Below are 24739 nucleotides of genomic sequence, written 5' to 3'. Positions count from 1 at the left end.
GGTGTGAACCCCATGTAGGGCAAAATATTCCTGCAATGCAGGGGGCTAGCTTGCACACAAACTCACATACTCTGTTCTGCCTTACAGCCAGATAAGCAAGAAAAGCATGACCACAGTTTATGAACATATTCAAGCCAGGCAAAAGCACTCAAGGAGCATGCAAGGCAGAGGCAGTGAGGTGTGCAGCTTGAGAGGAGGGGTGATTTGAGGAGAGTCCTGAGGACCAGATACTGGAGGAGCTGCATTTTGCACCTGGGCCTGACGTTTTTCATCCTTCTGTTAAGTCCTAGTTCCCAGAGGGCTGCTGGTGCAGGGGGCACTCTTCTTGATATACTTTTTCATGGTAGAAATAAATTGTTCAGTGTGTGCATAATGTCTATGTCAGTGGAGTGTTTTAACAGCCATCTTTATATCATACCTTGAATAAGCTGCACTTCTTATTGTGTGAATAAGTGATAAAAGGGAGTAGTAAAAAAGAAGGAACCTAGGCTGCCATGATATTATACACATTTATCTCCTGCTGTAAATTAGATCCCGTTCAGTACTGCAATTAATAGGTAAAAGAACACACAGAAAGAAGGAAAAAACACATTAAGGGATTATGACCTAGGCGCATGCGCGCATGCACACACACACACACACACACACACACAATGCATACACTCTCACACACACATAAATCTTGCTTCTTTTCTTAGACCTCTTAAATATGCAGGCTTTGTAATTCAGTTGGAGCAGTTTAATGTCTAATATTTAATGTAACACTTTGAGCCACTTAATTTCATATTCCAAAGCTTTAATGGGCATAATACTAGATAGATGATTGTACTATTAGTCTAATCTTTGACAGTATCCATATGGTGCTCTGGAAATGATGTACGTGTTTGGCTTTTCAAGCAGGTTTTTGAATTCAAAATAATGATAACCACTGAAGGTGTTTCTGTCGTAAAAGTAAGTTACACTGTGATCTTCAACTCTGTATTGCCTTATACATGCCCTTTTATTTTATCATTATTTTCACAGAGATAGGGAACAATGAATCTTTTCAAGATCTAAACAATGAATCTTTACCAATCATTTGGCAGTCTATTATGAACTAGGGTAATAGCAATGATATCTGAGCCTCTGAAGTAAAGCATCCCTAATTCCTTTGTTATTGACTCCCTCAATTTTTGTATTTGGGGTCTGGCAATGATGGTTCATATTGACTGAAAAAGATTCAGGATAGATGGTTGCTTTAACTATATGTCTAAAGACCTTCACAGCAGATCACCATTGGAAACAAGTTTAAAAAGGGAGAAGGAATCTGTGGCCCAGCGAATGTTGCAAGACTCTAACTTATATCAGTTGCAGCCAGCATGGCCAAATAGTCAGAGATTATAGGAACCATACTTGAACGACAACTGAAGAGGTGGTGCCATCATTGAAACAGCTCTACTGCAGGCCGAACTGCCAAGAAGTACTGAAATATTCACAATCAATAAAGGAAATGTTTTCTTGCTTGCTTGCTTGTTTTATCAAGGTTTTTTTTTTTAAAAAAAACAAACCACTATCAATCTAAATCTATATCTGCATCACCTATGTTGTGTCTTGAAGCTGCGTTCATTTTGAAATATGGATGCCAACTGGTGGTTTAATAATTTGGCATGCCACTGCTTTCCTCAGTGCAACTTTGAGATGTTACAAACGGGGAAGGCCAGAGCTTAGTGGTAGAATACCTGCTTGTTATACAGAAAGTCACAGGTCCAATTTCTGACACCTCCAGACAGGGATGGGAATGTCCGCTGCCTGAATTTTTGGAGAGCTGTTGGAGTAATTATGATTTTACTTATGCTTATGGATTTAAATAGGTTATAAGTCTCTTGGATACATTTTTGTATAGCAAGCGGCTGTAAGCTCAAATAGTGATAACAATAATTGCAGCTGAAAGTGTTACGATTGGGATACAGTTGTATTTTTCTTTAAGTTCTCTTTGGAATGTTGCTTGAATATTTTCAATCTGGAGTCAAAAGAGTTGTGGCTTGTTTGGCTGCTGACAATCATGAAGGGTGAATCAAAACCACCTTGAAAAATATGCTGTCTCAATAGATCATACAGACAAACTCTAATTCTCACAAATTTTGGCAGATGTAGACACTGGTGCATTGGAGTGCAGTCATTCTGCCACAAATACTTTCAAGGAAAACTTGTCAAAATTGCTGCCAATTTCTTCTGCAGCTAATGCAAGAAATGTGATTGTCTTCAGAACAGAATCATCACATTCAGCAGTAAATAAGCATCATTCTTTGGTCACACAACTCTCAGTGAAGAACATTATTATTAAATTTAATTAAAGCATGTAAAAACCATCAGAATTAACAGTACTTTTCTTGTTTGCAAACCAAGTTCAATTATTTTATTTTCCTGGACAAATACCTCAGTTTGAACTGGTATTGCGCAAATTGTGAAATTAATCAAATTGAAAGTTCATGGTGAATATTAATGTCAGCTGCAATTAATATGTTGGAATGAAACTCATTTCCTTTTGCCTTGAAGCAGATGGAAGCTGGGCCAGAAAGCAAGAGTCCAAATATTTACTAACTTCAGCTACAAGTTTAGAAAGGAAAAGGTTACAGCAATATAATTTGACAGTTTGAAAATGTATCCCCCCCACCCCCATTTGCTTACTCTTTCTGTCATGAACCTGTTTGCCAGTTAAGGTTATCGTCAGAGAATCTTTTCAAGTCTTCTCTACCTCCAGAGTATATGAGTATATGATTACTTTTTTTTTTCTGTGGTGGCATGCCCAATGGCGGAGGAAGAGGAGTGCAGGGGGAGCGCACCGCCCCGACAGCACGATCCCGGTGGGGTGCCATCGTGGCTGCCCCCCTGCCCGTGCTTGGCACCACACCCCCAGGACACACACCATGCCCCTATGGGTGGTGCGTCACACCCCCAGGATGTGTGCCAGCCCCGGCCCCGCCTGCTCTCCGCCCCCTAGTGCTGGAGCATGAAGCTCTGCCACTGGGTATGCCAGCCTTGGGATTTCTTCATTAGGGTCCCTCCAGACTGGTTTTTTTGGGGGGGACAGATGGACAATGTAGGTGTATGATGCAACATGCCACTCATGCAATAATAGTGCATTAATGGTGGATTTGTACTGGATTGTCCACACATCATTTCACTTTCTTAGTTGTTCTGCGATGGTTCCCCTATGTTACCATATTATCACCCTGTGGAGGGGCACTCTGGTACTATAGCACAACAAAAGTGGAACAAAAAAGTGGTTTGTAGTATAAAAAGTTATAGGATTTTAGCAAGAAATTGTAAGACATGCATCTGATGCAAATGAAGCAAGAGCTTCATTTTTTTACAAGAGCAAAGTATGATTGCCTTTACAGTGGTGCCTCGCAAGACGAAAATAATCCGTTCCGCGAGTCTCTTCGTCTAGCGGTTTTTTCGTCTTGCGAAGCGACCCTATTAGCAGCTTAGTGGATTAGCGCTATTAGCGGTTTAGCGGCTATTAAAGGCTTAGCGGCTTAGCGGCTAAAAGGCTATTAGCGGCTTAGCGGCTTAGAAAAAGGGGGGAAAGCGAAAAAAATCGCAAGACTCGCAAGACGTTTTCATCTTGCGAAGCAAGCCCATAGGGAAATTCATCTTGCGAAGTGCATCAAAAAACGGAAAACCCTTTCGTCTAGCGGGTTTTTCGTCTTGCGAGGCATTCGTCTTGCGAGGCACCACTGTATAGTCATACCTCAGGATGAATACGCTTCGGGTTAGGCAAATTCGGGTTGTGCTCCACAGTGACCTGGAAGTAACGGACCGTGTTACTTCTGGGTTTTGCCACACACGCGCATGCGCAGACCGTCAAAATGGTGTCACGCGCATGTGCAGAAGTGCCAAAACGCGACCCGTGCACGCGCAGACGCGCTGTCATGTCTTGCGTTCCATTCGGGATGCGAAAGGGGCTCCGGAACGGATCCCATTCGCATCCCAAGGTACCACTGTAAATTCGATGATAACATCCTGAGCACAAATAATCATGATTGTTCAATAGAAAGGACACCTGGAGGGGACCTTTGGGCTGCTACTGCTGTGGCTCCTTTGCTCTTTATCATCTGCTCCTCTTAGAGGAGGGGAGGGGAGCCCCACGATGGTATTGAACTACAACTCTCATCAGTTCATGCCAGGGATGATGTGACTTGTAGCCCAGCCACATCTGGAGGACCAATTCTGTCTTAGAATCTTAGGCTTCTTCAACTTTTGATCCTTTTAGACCACTTGCCCATTTTCAGTCTTTTATCTTTTGCTTCCACTTTTGTTATTGCCGAAAACAAAACAAAAAAATGCAAGCTATGTTGGCCAGTGTGCTTTTGATTTTCCCTGGAAATTTCCCCTGTATTTTGTTCAAATCCCTTTTTGGCACAGCAAAGTCCTTGTACTGTATTGTTCTGTCCCTTTTCTGAATAGGTGGGCTGTTGAATCTCTGTATGGACTGCTGAAAACCTGCTTCCTTCCATCTCCCATCATCTCCTCCATGGCCCCTTTCTCTGCTATGTGTGTGTGTGTGTGTGCGCGCGCACACACACACACACACACACACACACACACAGCGCTTTATTGCAGTCCATAGACCCAAAATACACAGTACAACAGTAGTACATATCTACAGTTATTAAAGTGTAAGATCGGCCTTGCTAGCCATATTTCCTAGCAATAATTGTAGCCACTTACATATAATGTGTGTGTGTGTGTTTGTACAGTGGTATCTTGGGTTACATATGCTTCAGGTTACATACGCTTCAGGTTACAGACTCTGCTAACCCAGAAATAGTGCTTCAGGTTCAGAACTTTGCTTCAGGATGAGAACAGAAATCGTGCAGCGGCGGCATGAGAGCAGCGGGAGGCCCCATTAGCTAAAGTGGTGCTTCAGGTGAAGAACAGTTTCAGGTTAAGAACGAACCCCCGGAACGAATTAAGTACGTAACCAGAGGTACCACTGTACTCATACACGGCACCCACATACAAAACATTAACTTGTTCATAAATAATATAGTTTGGGATGAGCAGTGTGGTAGCCATGCTTTCTGATGGTACTAGATTGTCCAGTCAGTTAAAACAAAATGAGCTCCAAGGGAATTGCTCCAAACTGGGTGAATGGGCAGTAAAATGGAACCCACAGTTCAATGTAAGCAAAGTAAAAAGGTACAGATTGCACCATTCTACTCCATTCAATGGACAGATCCCATCTCCTTTCACCCGGACCTGGCTGCATGCAGTTTCCATGGCATTGTGGCTTTCCACTTCCCTTTAATTCCTTTCTGAAAATCAGTCACATAGATTACAACGTGCAAGAGAGATAACGTCGCTAAAATTGCTGAGGCCCCAAATCATGCAGAGCTGATGTTCAGAAAATATGCACATTCACGCAGCACTGTCATTTGTTAGCAGGGATGCTTAAAATATGATGTAAGGGGAAGCCAGGCTGCCGAACTCCCTTAAAACGTGCCTAGGAATTACAGCAGTCTTATGCAAGCAAAGGAAAACTTTAAACCAATTACAAATCTTGCTTGGAAGAAGGGCCTCTTAAAAATAAGAACTGTTTAAATGTCAGGTATTAATAAAAAAAACTGTCAATTTTAAATCCTATTTAACTTTCATGTGCTGGTTCCTTGTTGTCATAGCTGCTCATTAGGAATTTGAAACAAATGGGGGGGGGAGGGAGAGAAAGCTCTGTGGAATAAAAGCCACTGAATAAGAGAATGAAGCAGCGCATACAAAATATAGTAGAAAGTAGCACAGCAAGGTATGAAATCGTTAAAATGCTCTTCACAAATTTGTTTTCTTAATTATGATTTTAAACTGAATGCGTTTACATAAGCAACGTGGGTTTTCACCCAACCAACAGCCTCTTTCCTTTGTAAATTTTACAGCTCTATTAATTACTTTTTAGAAAAAGCATTGTTCTGAGTTTTATATATAGAGAGAAATGGTGGCAGGGCTTTTTTTTTTTCTTTGCAATTTTATACCACCATTCTTCCAAGGAACTCAGGGTTCCATATATAGTTGCTCTGTCACAACAACTATGTGGAGTAGGTTCAGAACCTAGTTCTAAAACTGATTTCTTTTTAGGACTTGACCCTTGTTTCCAACCACCTCATCCTGGTTCTACACCTCTGTTAACTGCAATAGGAACATAAGTAAAGCCTTGGTGGATCATTCCAAAGGGACATTTAGTTCAGCATCCTGTTCAGACTTCCTGTATTCAGGTTCTTTGATCTCCTGCACTTATTCCACCTTCCCTGTGTTCCCTCTGGCTCTGTTATCACAAAACTGCTGGCTACGATCTTGTTACCAATATTAATGAATGATGGACGTTCATTTATATGAGAGTGTAGCACCAGAAACTGGCTCTTTTATGTACGGGGAGGTCATTAATTCTATATTCTAGGGGCACTCCAAATGTTCTTTTTATTGTCCATTCATGATGACGTGCTGATATAATGGCATGGCCCCTGCTATTAATACTGTTTGCAACTGCATAGGTTTTGGGGCGAACATACTGCTTTGTTTCCAATTAGTTCATTTCCCATATCTTCCTGCTGAAATTCTGTAACTCTTCATGTCACAAATGTTCCAGCTCAGTCATTAATCTTGATCCTTCCTTTGTTGCTCTATAGTGCTAGATTGCCTCTGCAGATGGAAATAATGTGGTAACATTGGGGAACCATTGCAGAACAACTTGTAAAGTGGAATGATGTTTGGACAGATAAATGCATCACTAATGCAGTATTATTGCATCAATATGTTGAAGAATACACTGCACAACCGGCTAGTGAAACTTCCTACTCACTAATTTAAGTTTAAAAACCAAAAACCTTGGAATTTCTTTAAGATAATAAGAGGTGAATTCTAGGTTGGCTTATGTGTGTCTTTTCGTTTGTTTTCAAAGTTTCCAATCCTGCCACCACCATGTAAGGCTCCATTTTGTCCTAAAATGAATCCTCTCTCATACATAATAACCCCCAGTTGTGTTAACTTTCCTTCCTTAAAGTAGCCAAAAGACAACACCTGTCTCTCACAGCAATTGACCCTGAAAAATGTGGTGCATTTCTCTTATATGTTTTCCTCTGCTTCCTTATGGAATTAATTATATCCACCACTCTTGTGTGCGTTGCAGATCTTTCAGCAGATTTAATCTGCTCCACAATCTTTTCTGTTGCTCACTTATTCTTTTTGCTTCCTCCTTTGAAAAGATTGCTGATCTTATAATCTTTAGCAAAATTAGGTAATTTTTGGCTAATTAAATAATCTATTGCCTTTTAAACCGTATGTGTGTGTGTATATTTCTGTTTGTTTCTATATTGTGAATTTTTGTGTTTTTATATTGTGAACCACCCTGTGATCCTTGGATGAAAGGTGGTATAGAAATTTAAAGAATGAATGAATGAATGAATGAATTTTCAAGGGATAGTGGCAAGCAGGCTAGAGTTTGTTTCCAGTCATTTAGGGTTTTGTGTGTTTTTTTAAAATCTGAATGGCAATTGCCCAGTTTTGAGTTCAAATTCCAATGGCTGCAGAGGTTGCAAGTATCTGGAACACAAAGAAATGGACCAAGTTGGTGTTTTGAGCCCAAACATAGGAGCAGCTCAGCACTGCAAATGGGGCAAAACCTTATGGATCCTCTAGGGTAGATGAGAGAATCAACCAGCAAGATGGTTAGAAAGGGGGCAGACTGGTTGTATGTAGAGAAGGGCAGCTTTGTGATTTCCTAGAGGGAACTGAGACCTAGGAGTTGTATAGAAGATAGCCTTCCCACCTGAGGGAACACTCAACATTAGGCCAAGGTCTTAAGTTAGAAATCTGCACTGTAATTCTTCTTAAATAATGCTTGCACTGACCATGCACACTTACTTGAGAGTAAGTCCTCTTGAAATCCCTGGGAGATAATTCTTCGTAAACATGGAATAGGTTTGCATGTATGAAAAAATAATAATTCCAAGGAGGATATTACGAAGGCAGCTTCACACAACATGGTATTTGGCTTTGGGAGCCTGTAGGTCAATAGGTCACTCACCTGCAGGCAATCATGATTCACAATCACATCTCTCTCTCTCTCTCTCTCTCTCTCTCTCTCTCTCTCTGTGTGTGTGTGTGTGTGTGTGAATCATAGAATTGTAGAGTTGGAAGGGACCCCGAGGGTCATCTAGTCCAACCCCCTGCAATGCAGGAATCCTGCCCGTAGCTGTCCCTGGGCTCAAACCACCAACTTTCTGGTTAACAGCCAGACGCACTAACCCATTGCACCACAACATGTGTGTGTACACACACACATTTATACACACACTCATAGCATACTCAAGCCTATTGTGGCTTCCCATTACATGTATACATAGCACAACATGAGCTATAGAAATGTAATAAATAAACGTGCCAATGTTTGTGTATGAAACAAGTGGTGTAATTACAAGCTCCTGCATTTGCATGACACCCCCTCCCCTTGCCCAAATAAACTTTCAAACTTGCCTTTAATAGTTTATACATTGCTCCAGGCACTTTTCATGTTGTTGCTGTAGTGGGAGAGGCAACTTATAACACATTTTACAAATAATGATAAACATCAGCTCACTGAGCCTGCGAAGCTTTGAATTAATTCTGCTTTTTGTCCCCTACTGCAAATGACTTTAAAAATTCATTTGCTAAGTGTTACATAGCTGACCACAGGCAGCTGGACTGAACAATCACGCCAGATTTCTCTCTGCATCAGAGGCAAGCGCTGAATATGCTATTAGCAGCACATTGAGCCTCTGTAGCTCGGTATTGGACACAGATGAAAAACCCTTCCAAATGGCTTTCCCTTTGAATACAGCACTTCCCTGTGGATCTTACCTAATACAAATTCCTGGATGATTTCAGCTGTGAGATACAGTATTGGATTATTTTGCTGGGCATGTCTGTTTTATTGTTGTCGATAAAGGCTCCAGCATGGAGGAATAGCACTGTTCATGTCTCCTGCGTTGCCCACAGCATGAACTTGATTGTGCACTCCATTACTGAGAAAGTCAGGGGAAATGAAAGATCTAACTTGTGAAGCAAAAGCAACCCCCACACACAAAAAAAGCAGAAGAGGTGTGTGTGTATGTGTGTGTGTGTGTGTGTGTGTGTGTGTGTATAGTGTCAGGATACAGGTATTCCAGAAATCATTGTGCTCTCAGAATACAAAGGGAGAAAAGGCATTTGTTTTTGTTGCATTCCTGCAGTACTTTTGCTGAGAGCTAGAGCTGACAAGGGCAACATGTTCTGGCCACCGCCCCAGCCACCACCACTTCATATTTCCTCTACACTTGTGCCTTTCCACCATGGCACAAGTGGGCTGCACTCCCACAATCAGAGAGATATCGAAAGCAGAGAGATACCTAAAGCAAGCTCTCCCTCCCCAGGGGATGAGGAGAGAGGGAGAGAGAGAGTTGTGCCAACCAATACTCCCCCCTTCCACATGACAACAGCAGCAGCAGCAGCAACAACAATGGCAACAATTTCTATTCTGCTCTTCATCCAATGATACAGGGCAGTTTACAACTTACAATTTAAAAGCACAAACATACATAACATCACTGGCGTGTGGTCAGTACACTGGGGTCCATTAGGCCCCTAAATGTTCACCTGACACCTCCTTCCCAAAGCCCAGGAAGCTTCCTTCTGGCTTTGGGAAGGAGGCAGGGGGGCTGCAGCATCCTGTCAGAGGTCTGGCTTCTCCTTCCCAAAGCCCGTGAAGTTTCTGCCTGGCTTAAGGAGGGAGGTGCAATTCTCATGCATGCAACGTCATCATCCCCACCCCACAATCCCCCTTGCAAGCTGGTCCTCTGCCCCTAACTCTTCCCCTGTTCCCCGCACACCACTGCATAAACATGGGAACAAACCAAAACAATACCCCTCAACAATTTAGAAGGCCTTAGATTGTTTAATAAGCCAAAGGCCTGGGAGAAGAAGAAGGTTTTTGTCTGGTGCCTAAAGATGTTTAACGAAGGGTCTAGGTGAGGCTCCCTAGGGAGAGCAGTCCACAAATGGGGAGCCACTGTTTTCGTATTACCACCCTTTGGACCTCGCATGGAGGGGGCACACAATGAAGGGAATCAGATGATGATCACAGTCTGGGTTGTATCATGTGGGGAGAAGCAGCCCTTGAGGTATTGAGATCCTGAGCCATATATGGCTTTATAGATCCAAACCAGCACTTTGAATTGGGTCTGGCAACTAATTGGCAGCCAGTGGAGTCAGGCCAGTAGTGGCATAATATGCTCAAATACGTGTTCTTGCACAATGAGCCTGCTCCACATGCCCATGAAAAGAAATAAGAATTTTTGCAATAAGGAAAGTTACAGGAAAATGCGCTAGAAAGTGGTAAAAAACAATTGCTTGATGCAACATTGTGTAACCTCCCAGGTAACAAATCAGAAACAGTGTTAACTGAGCTTCCCACAACAATAAACAGCTCATCTAGAAACAAGCTAAAAAAAGATGATTTTTTTGGAAAGGCAGCTTGTATATTCCAAAATAACGTTTATTGAAATTCTACCCTCCGAAGAGAACTCCACTATATTTTAGGGTTGGGGACACAGCCATGTTTGTCTTGGTGAAAAGGGAACCCAAGGCAATTCCCTTGATTAAGGTTCTTGGATCCCATGCAGAATTAATCAGTGTGAAATTACAGGAAAGTCTGCTCTCTGCCCTGTACTGGCAGCAGGAACACTGCACAAAAATAGACCTGATTCGTGACTTCTGCCTCTCTGCAGCTCCGAATGGATTAGCAAATTAAAGTGCCAGGAGGGAATTCTATCGGCTAGTGAGAATTTCAATGTGTTAAAGGCAACCTGAGCTAATGGTTTGAAATGTATGAAATGGTTCTTTGAGATACTTGCTTTCAATATGCAACCTAACCATCTGGGCAGTGCTGGGCGCGCGGTCAGAGCCAAAACTGGACAGAGCAACAAATGCAAATTTACCATTGGCAGGTAGGCTAGATTCCACACATGCTCACCCATCCCTGTCTGTCACCATCCTGACAAGCAAGAGGCATTATCAGAGTTCAATGACATGTGAGGCAGGGACATTGAGGCGTGTGGCCTGAGCAAATGTTTGATAGCCAGGTGTAGAGGCCTGGAAGATCACGTTCAGCCTCTGGGTCCAAGGTTTCCCATGCTTGCTCTAGAGATCTTTATTCGTTTTTTGAGGTTGTGATTGCACTCCTTCTTGTTCATACTAGTGATGGAATGTGTCTGGAATGAGGCGTCTTACATCACACCTCTTCCATTGTATTTTCCTTCCACTAGTAAAATTCATATTTACTGGTGTGCACCTGAGTTATTGACCAATATTTGCATTTAGAGTGGAACCTCGCAGAGGCAGAGCTAGGTGCTCCGGCACCTAGAGCGATGCAAATGCTGTGCACCCAGGGGTGGGGCAGCAATGTCACCCCCCCTAACGGATGACACCTGGGGTGGGCCGCACTCACCTCCTCCACCAGTGGAACCTTGGTTTTAGAGCATCTCGGAAGCTGAACGTTTCAGTTTTTGAATGCCCAAAACCTGGAAGTGAATGCTTCTGTTTTCGAACATGCCTTGGAAGTCAAATGGCTTCTGAAGCGTGTTTCTCCATTTTCTCAATGGAATTTGCTGACTGCCCATTGTGCCTCAGTTGTTGAATGTTTCACTAGTCAAATGGTCTTCTGGAATGGATTACATTCAACAACTGAGGTACCACTTTATTAAAAAAAAAAGGGTCATAGCCAACTAAGTTTTACTCAGAGTTTTATTCTGAAAATCTGTCCCACCAGGTCCTCCAGAAGATCAGATGGAAGAAAGACGCATTCACCATACTGAACAGTGGAGGATTTGTTCTACTCAGATTCTACCTGGAGTTGCTGATTGATGAGTAGGCAATGATTGGGACACAGTCATGACAACTGCTGCAGAGGGACCACAGTATCTCCCTGGAAAAAGGCACCTACTGGAACTTGCAGAAAATGTCACCTATCACCACAGTGACTCAAACACTAGATCACTAAATGTAGAGGATTGTTGCATGCTACCCCAAGTAGTGTGAGATTTCAGGGGTTCCGGGTGCTTACCCAGGAATCAGTTTCCTTGGAATGAGGGACAGTGGAGACTGTTTTATGTTATATGGTTTATTTACACACATCTGCAACCTGAGCCAGTGGAAGACGCATAACATTAATGGCCCAAGAAGGTCTTGCTTCTTCCATAGCCATAGCCTTGTATTCCAGTGGAAATCAGGCCTGACTCTCTCTCTCTCATCTGCCCAGCCTGCAGCCTGCTTCTAGCTTCTAACTCTCACACAACTCTGGATTTTGTTCTTCTAACTAATAACCAGGTGAGGGAGAGGGGTCCACCCACTTGTCCTCTGGCACAGAGTAGCTTCTGGGTTTTTTTACCTCAATGACCCATACTTATGCCATTATCAAGAATCTGGCCTGGCTAGTCCAGCAATTGAATCCTTGTTGGGTTCAGGAATTGGAAGGGACTCAGGCACACACCCCTCCCACAACAACTCACAACAGTATTGTGGAAAAATCAAATAACATCTACAGCAGGACAGTTACATACCACGAATACAGATAATTCAGAAATGTCAGATTATTTTGTGGTAGGAGGAAAAATAGGATTGTATGGGAAATAAACTAGAATAACAACACAACAATGACAATGTCACATTGCCCTCAGTAATAAAATAAAATAAATACAAATTATAAACCCAAAATGAATAGGACAATGCTATGAAAGTAGATATGGAGAAGCTCCCAGTCAGCTGATTCTCAGCAGGAGGAGGAGTATGCTTTTTTAGGTACTTGGGATACAAGTACCTAAAAAAACAACAACACATGTTCCCCAATATCAACCATATTGGGCTTCTATGATCAGCAGCGAGGCAATGTTTATGGTGATACCACTGGGAGTTGCCTGGTTGGAGGTAACTCATGACAGAGGCTTCTTGCTGGTGGTTCCTTGTTTGTGGAACATTATCCCTTGGCCAGTGCATCATTTGCACTCATTATTAACTATTAGGAGAATTTCTATTTGATGGCTGACCACTCAGAAATTATTAGCTTTGAGAGCAGGTGATTGCTTTTTGCAGTTTTCAAACTTTTTTTTTTAAAGTTCTAATTATATTGTTTTAATATGGGCATATTTGCCACCTTGGGCTCCTTTGGAGGAAGGCCGAGTGAGCCAATGTGAACTGAAAGAGGGAGCCAACTGAACCCAATGTGGAGAAACGGACTCCTATTTTCAGCACATCTAAAGCGCAACAGTCAAGTACAGAAGTGAGGCTTTTAGGGTTCAGGCTCTGAGTGTGTGGCAATCACTAAATCCGGAGAAGCAATAGGGTTTAACTGGCTGAAGTGGTGTGCAAACAGTGGCCAGCAATTCTTCTTTCCCTTCTGAAGTCCTGGATTGATGTTTAATATAATGCTTTAATCGGGAAGTCAGAGAACAGGTAATGTATTAAATACGACACAGCTGTGTCAAGAAAAGCATGTGTCCCAACGAATGCAAAATAATGTACAACAGCCACCTATTTTAATGCTGCTGGCAAAAACTAAACAGGACAAATGTCCCAGAGAACAATCCCTTTGTGGCTTTAAAGAAGAAGAAGGGATAAAATAACCCCCTAAGTACCTGTTATACTGAAGGAATTGCTGAAAGAAGAGACTTTTCTTTTCTTGCTTGCAGGACTCCTCAGAACTGGTAGTGGCACGTCTGGGACCACTTGTATGGTGCATCAACAGACAATGCAAGGTTTCCATCTCTCCTTTTAAGCTTGTATTTGCTCTGATATAAAAGGCTGTAAAGATCTGATGGTTAAGGGAAAAATATAAAAAGTCAGCTTCTTTCAAGAGGAGCTTGTCTTTGTCCTTTACCTGGTCGTCGTTTTTTTTAAAAAATGTTTTATAAATTACTGCATAGAGTACAACAGGTAGTTTTCTGTTGCACCAACCCAAGTGCATATAATCCTACACAATGAATTGTTTGAACTCAATACGTGCTGGCCAGAATTGACTAGAAAGCAAGTGATGCAGTTTAGATTTGGAACGGGGGAAACTGGAGCAGAAAGTTTTCTAGTTCAGTTTCTTAGGTTGAGGATAACCACAGACTACATTTGAACATCTCATCTCAGCCATATTTAGTTTTCAAAACCCTAGGTAAAAGGTAAAGGGACCCCTGACCATTAGGTCCAGTCGTGTCTGAATCTGGGGTTGTGGCGCTCATCTCGCTTTATTGGCCGAGGGAGCCGGCGTACAGCTTCCGGGTCATGTGGCCAGCATGACTAAGCTGCTTCTGGTGAACCAGAGCAGCACACAGAAACACCATTTACCTTCCCGCTGGACCGGTACCTATTTATCTACTTGCACTTTGACATGCTTTTGAACTGCTAGGTTGGCAGGAGCAGGGACGGAGCAATGGGAGCTCACCCCATCGCGGGGATTCGAACCGCCGACCTTCTGATCGGCAAGTCCTAGGCTCTGTGGTTTAACCCACAGAGCTACCTGCGTCCCCAAAAGCACTCCTTTTCCTTTCCTAATGGAACCCCTCCTCTTTCTAGGGCAGATACAACTTTGTGGGGAGGGACTTTCACAGCTTAAGACTTGCTGCAGAAAAAAACACCCTTTTCCAGACTTCCACCCCTGAACTCCCAAAGATTACAGAACTACCAAGGGAATTCCCTCTGCCAACCTTAACTCTTGAGCAGTTGGTTGGAATGTGTGAAGTATCCTTCCTTGATGGAGGATAGAGAGTGATGTGTGTTTGACCACACCCGCTTCTGGCATATTAACTACTGGCATGTGGTCCCTGGAAAATTGTTCAAGGGGAAATGCGGCCCTCAAATGGAAAAAGATTCCCCACTTCTGGTCTGTTATATGTTGTTACCCAAGCACATTTCCCTGTTCTTCAGTGGACCCTTACTATGACCTATCCCTCACTCTTCGGTAGGCTATTTACTCAAGAAGTCTCTCTCAGGGTCAAGGGAATGGATTGATTGGTAGAGTGGAGTTTCCTATATTTCAGGCCTGCTGCTGCTTCCTCCTGCAGCTCTCCTTTCCACACATACCTTTGACTTTTACTCCTTCCCACTTTTACAGACTTGACCTCATTCCTGCATCTGGAGGCTTTGGCAAGGTGGCACTTGATTCCATAGTAGGTACAATAAACAGCCTCCCCCAACCTAGTGCCCTCCATATGGTCTGGTCTGCAACTCCTATCAACCCCAATCCTACTCTACCAGATAATGCCAGGATTTGAAATTTGGATCTTTTGCATGAAAAGCATGTGACCTACCACGAAGCCCTTCTCCTTCATTAGGAAGAACTTACGAGTCATTTCCTAGTTTTATGCTTTCAGTTGTCATTTCCTAGATTTTTGTTCTATTTTGCAGTTGTAACTGTGTTTCACTGCTGCCGGGCAAATGACTTAGGTCCCAAATAGCTGAAGAACTGCTTCCAGGCTTTTATCAAAAGACAGTCTTTAGAATTTAAAACTACCAATGAAAACAAATATTTAAAATGTGTGTGTGTGTGTGTGTGTCTCAGTTATTCTAAAGCTATTATATTTACTAAACTAACACGTTAAAATTATTGCATGCTCAGATTACATGCCTGGGTAGGCTTGCTGAGTTTAATTATGGAGGTCACTTGAAAAGTAGGACATAAACATATTAAAAAAATAAATTATAGTAAGTTTTAAAAGGCTGTACCTGAGATACTAAAGAGTGTGTGTGGGGGGGGGAAGACGAATTTTGCAATTTAGTAAATCACGCAATTCAGTTCTCTTGGGTGTTTGCTTTAAAAAACAAAAAAAACCACACTTATTAAGTATCCAGCATATAGAAATGTGTAACAGATTTCTAGTTTTGCTTGAGCTGTCTGAAGTGCCCTGGTGATCAGAAATAAGTAATTGCAATAATAACCTGACCAAACTCTGGGGGTTGTTTTCTGAGGCACATCAGTGCCTTTGAGCTTTTCAAAGATCCTCAGGCTTGCAAGCAATAATCCAAATTATTATGCTGCATGTTCTGAAGTGTGTATAACATTGACTACCTTATTTTTTTTAAAAAAAGATGTCTCTTTTTCTGTTTGTTTATGTGTGTGTGTGCTCCAATAGATTTGTTGGAAATGTTAATAAAACTATTTTAGCATAATGAGGAGGATTATCCTATTTTAGGATAATGTGCAGACATGCAACACTGTGTGTGTATATATATCTATATATATAAACATGGGAAACAATCTGAAATGGTTTAAAAAACCTTGCGGCCTTTCGAAATTATGAGGTTATTCTCACTGTTCTGTCTGCTTTCCATGGTAGAACTCTTCCACTAGTGGTTCAAAATCTCTGCACATGTAAATTCCCAATTAAAGCTATTTGGGGATTAAGTTTCCATCAATCTGAAAGACCACACACACACACAAAAAAAAAACTGCAGAAGAAAAAAGAAATAGAAAAGATATCCTAGGCTTGTATCACACCAAAAACTTTGGGAAGTAATTGAAAGATGTCAGTTATAATGAGATAATGTCCTCCAATGAGGCCGGGTAAGCAGCCACTTTGAGGCAGTGCCCCTGCGGGTGCCCCACCCACTCTACTGCCTCTGCCACTGGTGCAGAAGCAGCATTGGCATTGGTGCTGATTTCTGGTGGGATCTCGCAATACTGGATCAATTGACTATCCAAAAAAATTAAAGTCAGTCTTGGCTAACAGTCTACACCTTAGAGCTAAAGGGTTGACAAGCTTTAGACTAGAAGAGATGCTAAGTATATACTAAGTATAGTGGAGTGCCACCAGTTCCCAAATCATAACCATTTATTGATGATGCTCTGTTGTTGGCTGCCCTCCCATTATCCTTATGATTTGGTGCAATATGTTTGGGCAGTGCCTGGGCTGTGGGTGGCAAACCTACAGAGTGCACATTTTTCTTCAAGCCTGGTCAGATGTTCCACATGTTCCACATTACAGAGGATAATTCTTTACTTGAAGAATTCTGGTTCAAGAACAGCCATCCAGAACATAGAAAGATGCCTTGTACTGAGCCAGACCAAATGGTCCATTTGGCTCACTCAGTACACTGACTGGCAGCAGCTTGCTGGGGTTTCCAGTAGAGGCCCTTCCCAACACTACCTGGAGATGCTGGGGATTGAATTTAGGACCTTCTCCATGGAAAGCAGGATGCTCTACCACTGAGCTATGACTTTCCCTTGTAAGAAGGGAGAGCAGAGGCCTGATGTTGTCTATCCATAGTTAGCACCTGGACTGCAGCCCACACAGGTCACCTAGTCATGTTCCCCTCCCCTCATTACAGTGCTATGTATTATATTTTTTATTTACATTATAGTAATTATTTCAAAAAATTCATCTATGCATGCAAATTGGCACATGCAAATCTTTTGCAAACCTGTTATCCTTTGTCTTCTTTTGGTGATGCATTCTTTAAGCAGAGGCTTGACAACCATATGTCAGGAGTGCTCTGATGGTGTTTCCTGCTTGGCAGGGGGTTGGACTCGATGGCCCTTGTGGTCTCTTCCAACTCTATGATTCTATGATTGATTCTATGTATTTTGAAGATGCTTAAGTACAGCAGGAAGAAAGTACTATTCTATTGATCAGACAAAGTCTTAAGGCCAATATCTAAGTATTTATACTGCACTAGGAAAGCCAAACTCAAAGTTTACGTATATTGCTTGCCAATAACACACTGATGTTGCACACATTCTCTCACTGTCCCACCTACCACAGAAGGCAAGGATGCAGCCTTTTGTTGGGTTTCCTGGTTCAAACCCCAGGGCTTGTGAGGTTAGTTTAGAGCCGCTGCCAGTCAGAGTAGGATAGACCAATAGTCAGTATAAGCCAGCTTCCCATGTCTCTCTGATTGTATACTTTTGGAGAATCTGACTCTCTTCTATTGTGTCATTAGTAAGTATGTATTATTGCAAACTTTTCACTTGCAAATTGTGTCATGTTAATTTGCAAGGACTTAAGTTTAACTGTGTGCTCATATTTCTTTATCTGAACTCTAACAGAAATTAATTGGACACCATAAATTCCTTAGAACCAGAATAGAATGTTACACTGTATTTCTTGAACTGCGCTACTTCAGTTCACTGTGATTGGGAAATGTTTACTTTTCAGATTTCAGACTGTAGCATGTTGGACACTATACATTCCCATGTGTACTTGGCACATATGGTAACTCACCATGCATCAGAAAAGAACACATTGCAGCCTCTCGATCCATTATGCTTGGATGTCATACCAGATGACAGGCTGTTGCCCTAGTATGCAGAAAAATTGCATCTTCAAACTGCATGCTTCCTTCTGTGATCTTTATATTCCTGGATGAAAAAAGAACCTGTAGCTACATGGAAGACGGCTGTTAGGTATTGATAAATGCAAATTGAGAGAGGAAGGTCAATATGACAGACAAGAGCTAGAACTACTTATATTGGTCTTGTCATGGAAGACCTGGAAATCTTATCTAGATTCTCTCTAGCATCAACTGGTCAAATAATAGTGGTATGAGAACATTTGTGCACATTGATAGGTTTTATAGTGCCATGTTTTGGGACAGTGTTTTACAGAATAATTTTCCATTCTTTCTACTGTTGTGTATAGATGGCTTGAGAAGAATTCAGTTTATGATTTTACGCTAGAAAAAAAATGGCTAGAAATAAAAGCACTTTCTGTTAATTGTCTATTAAAGAAACTCTTCTAAAAATACGCATGCATGGGACATTCAAACTGTACAGATATATATGGGACTTTCCAAGTTGGAATTCATGGACTAATTCATGGAGGAGAAGGCGCTCAATGGCTACTAGCCATGATGGCAGCGTAATGGTGATCACCAGTTGCTGGAAAGTGCAAGAGGGGAGAGGGCTCTCCTGCTCAGATCCTGGTTGCAGACTTTGCTTTGGGGCATTTTGTTGGTTGCTGTGAGAATGGGATGCTGGACTAGTTGGGCTACTGCCCTGATCTGGAAGGCTGTTCTTATGCTCTTAAACTGCTGTTAAGGGAACAGTAGAAGTCGGCAAATTTGTCCTATTTTTTGTTCTTCAGAATATGGCAACTCTACATAACAAGAAAAATACGCAGCAAGCTGAAAATGCACCTGATTGCAAAGAGCTGGGCCAAAAAGCTGTATTAGAATTCAGGGCATGCATCCAATGTAGTACTAAGTAAGTGTCCTGCTAGCACAATAATTTCCGCTTATGTTTTGGGACTTTCTTCCTCTTCTACCTCCCATGCATACCCCACACCCTTCCCAAATCTGCTCTGGAGGGCTGTGAGAACCCCCAGAACAGTTTTAGAGGTCGCATAGGGGGAGGAGAGGGGCGAAAGTCCTATTGCACAAGTGGAAATTCTTGCATGGATTGGACATTTACTTAGCACTGCATTGTATGCAAGTCTATAACCATATGTGATAAGTATTTCATCATCATGCAGGGCACAAACACAGTTGCCTGAAAATGTAGGACTTGACTGTGACAGGCAAGGGAGACAAATGTCTGTATGGGGGAGAGAAGATTCAAATTCACACAGTTTGGATTGTGTGCTGCTGCCCTTGCCTTTGCATACATTACAAAATGTGCTGCCCTTATGTAACTTTTCTCATAGCAATCTGGATGGTGTTGATTTTCTCAGAGGATTGAAAAAACATTTAACTATACCCACTACTATAAAATACTTTGCTAACTACAGAGGATGAAACTACAGTTTGCTGCTATCCATTTAATGGACATATCCTTGGCTCCATGAAGCCTCTTTTCACCCTCCACTCTGTAGGGTTTTGTTCTTTCCAGAATCCATGATCCTTCGAGCCTCTGTTTCATTTTTATCTAGGGACTTGGTTATTAGTGGACAAAGTGACAAGTATGAATTGCCCAATCAAGCTTTATGTCTTGAGAACGAAGGGCATATTTGCAGAGATATTTTATGCATACGTGCCATGCCATCAAAATCAGTGGCATTGTTAATCGTAATTAGCAATGATAATTAGCCCCACATTGGTGCCATTTGTAAGAATGGCTGTTGTCTTCCTGCCCATTCTGTACCAATGAATATCTTTCAAAAATGTAGCACTGTGCTAAAGCTTATAGTCCAATGCAAACTTACCATTGAACTTGATTGGAATGACTTCTAAGTACATATGTATAGTACCAACGTTAGCCTGTTGAAATCTGCATAATTCCATGTTGCTCTTGGTGACATTTGCATCCAGGTCTCTAACACCAATGAATAAATGGCACAACTGTTTAAAGTACTGTTGACTGGGGTGACAGCCTGTTATCTGATATGCCATCCAAGCTGAATAGACCTGTTCTGATCCATCTGCAGCAGATATCCATGAGGCAAGGTGAGTAACATACTGCAACAGAGATTGGATGTGGGCTGAAGCTTTAAGTGTCCATCCATTTGGTCCCCATCTTCTAAGCTTCACTCCCCTGCCTGAAGTGGCGCCTGCCCTGTGGAACGCCCTGCCATCAAATGCCAAAGAAATAAACAACTATCTGATGTTTAGAAGACATCTGAAGGCAGCCCTGTTTCAGGAAGTTTTTAATGACTGATGTTTTAATGTATTTTTAATCTTTTGTTGGAAGCCGCCCAGTGTGGCTGGGGAAACCCAGCCAGATGTGCGGGGTATAAATAAATAAAAGATGATGATGATGAAGAGTGTGAATGTGTAAAATCAGGATGGGGCCTGTGGCTTTCCATATGCTATTGGACTGCAACTTCCATCAGCCCCCAACCAGCATGGCCAATGGGATGTGATCATGGGTGCAGTAGTCTGGGAGTAGATGGAGAACCACAGGTTCCCCACCCCTGACTTAAAAGACTAAATTCCTAGTCTGTGAGCAAGTGCTTTGCCTCCTTTCAGTTGCATAGCTGTCAACTTACAGATTTGAAAATAAGGGACCAGCAGCCTTGAAAATAAGGGATCAGCAGCCAAAATAAGGGACCTGCAGCCTCACCTGTTCCAGGCACTCCAGTCTTCCTGTCCTCCTGCAGTCTGGTGAAATTCATGCTGGGTAGCTTCGAGAACACTGTCCAACCAACTTTGTAACCAGAGGTTCAACTGAATAGAATCTGAATCACATGCACCACAAGGCCTATGCAGCCTCAACTTAAGATGGCTCCCCGGCCTGGCTTTGCACTGCAAAGTTTACAGCAGCACGTGCAACAAAATGGCATCCAGCATTCAAAAAACCCCCCAGGTTGCATTAACTAGCCACACACAAGGCATGCAAGCTCCACCCCCCAGTCGTTCTTAGGCTTCTTATTGGGTGAGCAACACAGCCAAGCAACACAGCTGGAGCCTCCCTCCTCCCTGGCCGGCAGGGAGGGAGGGAGAGGAGCTGCTTCCTTTGAAATTTAAGGGACATCATTTAAAGGACATTTAAGGGACATCCATCAATAAGGGACAGCAGCGGGACATGGCGCTGGAATAAGGGACTGTCCCTTCAAATAAGGGACACTTGACAGCTATGTTCGGTTGTGACTCACATGCCAGCTGCAGAGGCACAGAAGATATTTGACTCCACACACTAACTAGGCTTGGGAAGGCCTACAAAATGGTCCTGACTTGGATTCCACATTCTTCTGACTGAAAGTTAGAGGTTCTGTAGCAGGAACCCAATCCAGCTCTTCAGCTGACACTGTTGCATCTCTGAACTCAGCTCACTTACCTCCTGCTCATTCTGAGACTGGAGCCAAAACAGGACCTAGGGAGTCAGAATGTATTCTCTTGATGATGCACATGGGGGAGCTATATGCTTTGTTCACCCCAAGGGAACAAAGTATTCACAATGTGCTTTTGTATGAACTTGGGAAAGTAGTTGCAATTCCTAGAAATCTAACTCAGTTAACTTATTTGCAAAGAATGTTCCTCAGCCCTGCCCTAATGAATGCTGGTTGGCTTGCTACACATAGGAGTTCCCTGTTAGTGCTATATCCTTAGGCCTAGTTCAGATGCTTCCCAGCTTGCGACTACATCTGAAAGTGACTGTGTGTTAATCTCTGCTGGGTGGAGTTCGGGCTTCCACAGAGAACTGCAATGTCTATGAATGACCCAATGAGCAAATGGAGGGCAATCCTGATAACAGCCAGTGATCTTAATAAACAAACCCCATAAAACAGAAAAGCCAAGCAAACAAAAGTAGCACTTGGGCATCATTTGTTGACTTTATGGCAATTAGATCATTATTAACGAACATGTATCCCAATTACCAGAGCTGAAAATATGCTTGTCTTAATAATTTACCAAACTCCTTTCACTCTGTCACATTTACATATGTGCTACTGCAGTTTAATTAAGGGATGAACGGGAATATGTTCTTTAGTGTTTCTTTCTTTCTTGCTAGCTGCATAGTGATACCAAGAGAGCTGGGGGTGGGTGGGGAAGCCTAGGCACAGGTCCAGCCCTACTATGAGGCATGGTGAGGCACCTGTTTCAGGCAGCTGACAATTGGTGCCATAAAACAACAGCAAATGACTAGTTATTCAATTTATTATTCTTGTATTAATAATACTTCTAGAGAGGGGTATTTGTGGGATTTTCTGCCCTGGGTGTCAGTCTTGGGTCCCATGCACCATAACTGGAGGAGAGCAGCTTTTGTTCTTTTCCCTCAGGCACATAAGAAGTTGCCTTACAACAAGAGGTTGGACATAAGAAGTTGCCTCACAGGGTAGGACCCAAACCAATGGCTTCAGGTTACAAGGAAGGATATTCTGGCTAAACATCAGGAATAACTTTCTGATGGTGAGAGCTGTTTGACAGTGGAACAGACTCAACCAGAAGGTGGTGGACTCTCCTTCAACTGAGAGGTTGGATGGCCATCTGTCATGGATGCTGCCATTGAGATTCCTGCATTGCAGTGGGTTAGAGTAGGATCTCTTCCAATTCTATGATTCTACAGTTTGTATCATGCTGCAAATTGTAGTCCAAAATAGAGAACCCATTCTCTAGAAAACTGGGAGAATTAGTCTGTTTTTTTATATCTTTCGTTTCCTCATGCGTTCACCTATAACTCGGTTTTGTCCCTTTTCGGAATAAATTTGCAAGAAATCAGCAGTGAGAGGGGTGGGTGGAATGGCAGAGCAGGAGCAGAGACACCCTCCAAAAATGGTTCTATTACTTCCCAGGATGGGGATTGGTTGGCACAGGGCAGAGATGAGATCAGGGGAGCTCCAGATTTGTGGCAGTGGCTATGCAGATGTGTAGGCAGCTGCAGGTCTGCTGCCAACCTGGAATTCCCCCAACTTTGTTGCTGCCTTGCCTCAACTCATAGGCAGGCAGGTGCTGCTACCTGTTGCACAGCAACTGTTGCGCTGAATTTCCCCGCTGTGCAATATTAAAACTCAGCAGTCTGCTTCTGCAAGAGCATTTGCACCAGACAACACTGCATAGACCCCCAACTTCTATTTAGTTTGATGGAAACGTTCTGATAGATGATGTGTAACTGGAGAAGCTGTCGCTGGACACTTTTGTGCAATGCTGCTCACTTCTCTTGCCTTAGCTATGTTCATTATTACAAAGAACTGTTATCTTGGACAAACTTCCTGATAAGCGCAAGACTCTATTGGTGGCTGTATGGGGGCCTTCCTGATATTGAAGAACAGTGAAGCAAAATGGTCATTGATATACATGCTTAGCTTTTGCTTGGGCGTGGACTGCTGCAGGTTGAGTACTGGGCTGTAGAATAAAACAAAACTGATAACAGATGTCACACTGCCACCTTCTGGCTGCAGAATTAAGTATATCCTGGTTTAAGGGTAAGAACATGCAAGTCAGCTGTGCCGCAGCGACACAGCTTGCAAAGATAGATGGCTGAAATGAAACTGTTCAGTAAGGGTAGAGCCTTGTTCGACAGATTCCACTCCCCCCTCAACTTCCATATCATAGTGATGCTTGAAAAGACTGTATTATGTTATGTTCTAATTATGTTTTCCTGAGGAATGAATTACGTATGCATTGTGCAGATAGTATGAAGGCTACCATGGTTACCAATGTGAACCTGGCAACATCTTTTATACACTTCCAATTAATCTGAGGTAATATTGGAGAGAGGAGGAGGTTGAGAATAGAATGCTAATGCCTCAGATGGAAGCTGGCTTTTAAATTACAGCATTTGGTTTCAGGCCTCTTCAGGGCTTCTTGAGGACAGGGCAGGTTGAACACTTTAAATTAGGAAAGAAACAGAGATCAGCATGGCCTTGTAAACTGGCCCAGCCTCCGGCACAATATGGAGATTGGTAGGTTTCAGTCATAGAGGAGAGACAGTGGTTCTTGAAATGTGGCCCATGAGCTCAAAGCCAGGAGATTGACAGAAAGCTTGTAAAGTAACAGCAAAATAACTTGGTCTTGCACTTGATTTATTTTAACTGACTCTGACAGTTGAGGCCATTTTCACCACAGACTAGCAAAGCTGATCATAAATAGGGTCCAATTTTTATATATAATACAGAGCTATTATTTTTCCTTAGAAATTTACTAGTTAAAGGCAAGACTACAGCTATTAAAATATGAATTATCCCACTGAACCTTGGTTCTCGAACTTAATCCATTCTGGAAATCTGGTGGACTCCCGAAACTGTTCAGAAACCAAGGCGCAGCTTCCGATTGGCTGCGGGAGCTTCCTGCACTCATGTGGAAGCCATGTCTGACATTTGGCTTCCGAAAAACATTCCAAAACTGG

At 42.5% G+C, this 24739-nt stretch overlaps 1 long non-coding RNA gene across 3 annotated transcripts in view; it reads left to right on the top strand.

Moving 5' to 3' along the window:
* Nucleotides 1–13893, top strand: part of LOC310698110 — an 81038-nt gene extending 67145 nt beyond the window's left edge. For all 3 annotated transcript variants that reach the window (XR_014521320.1, XR_014521321.1, XR_014521322.1), the window contains one exon: nt 11813–13893. This is a non-coding gene — a long non-coding RNA (uncharacterized lncRNA). The remainder of the gene's footprint in view (nt 1–11812) is intronic.
* The last annotated feature ends 10846 nt before the right edge of the window (nt 13894–24739 follow it).

Source organism: Podarcis liolepis (genome assembly GCF_965112155.1).
Source record: "Podarcis liolepis genome assembly, chromosome: Z".
NCBI lineage: Eukaryota > Metazoa > Chordata > Lepidosauria > Squamata > Lacertidae > Podarcis > Podarcis liolepis.
Note: the sequence above shows the minus strand (reverse complement) of the source record. Positions and strands in the feature narration are given on the sequence as shown.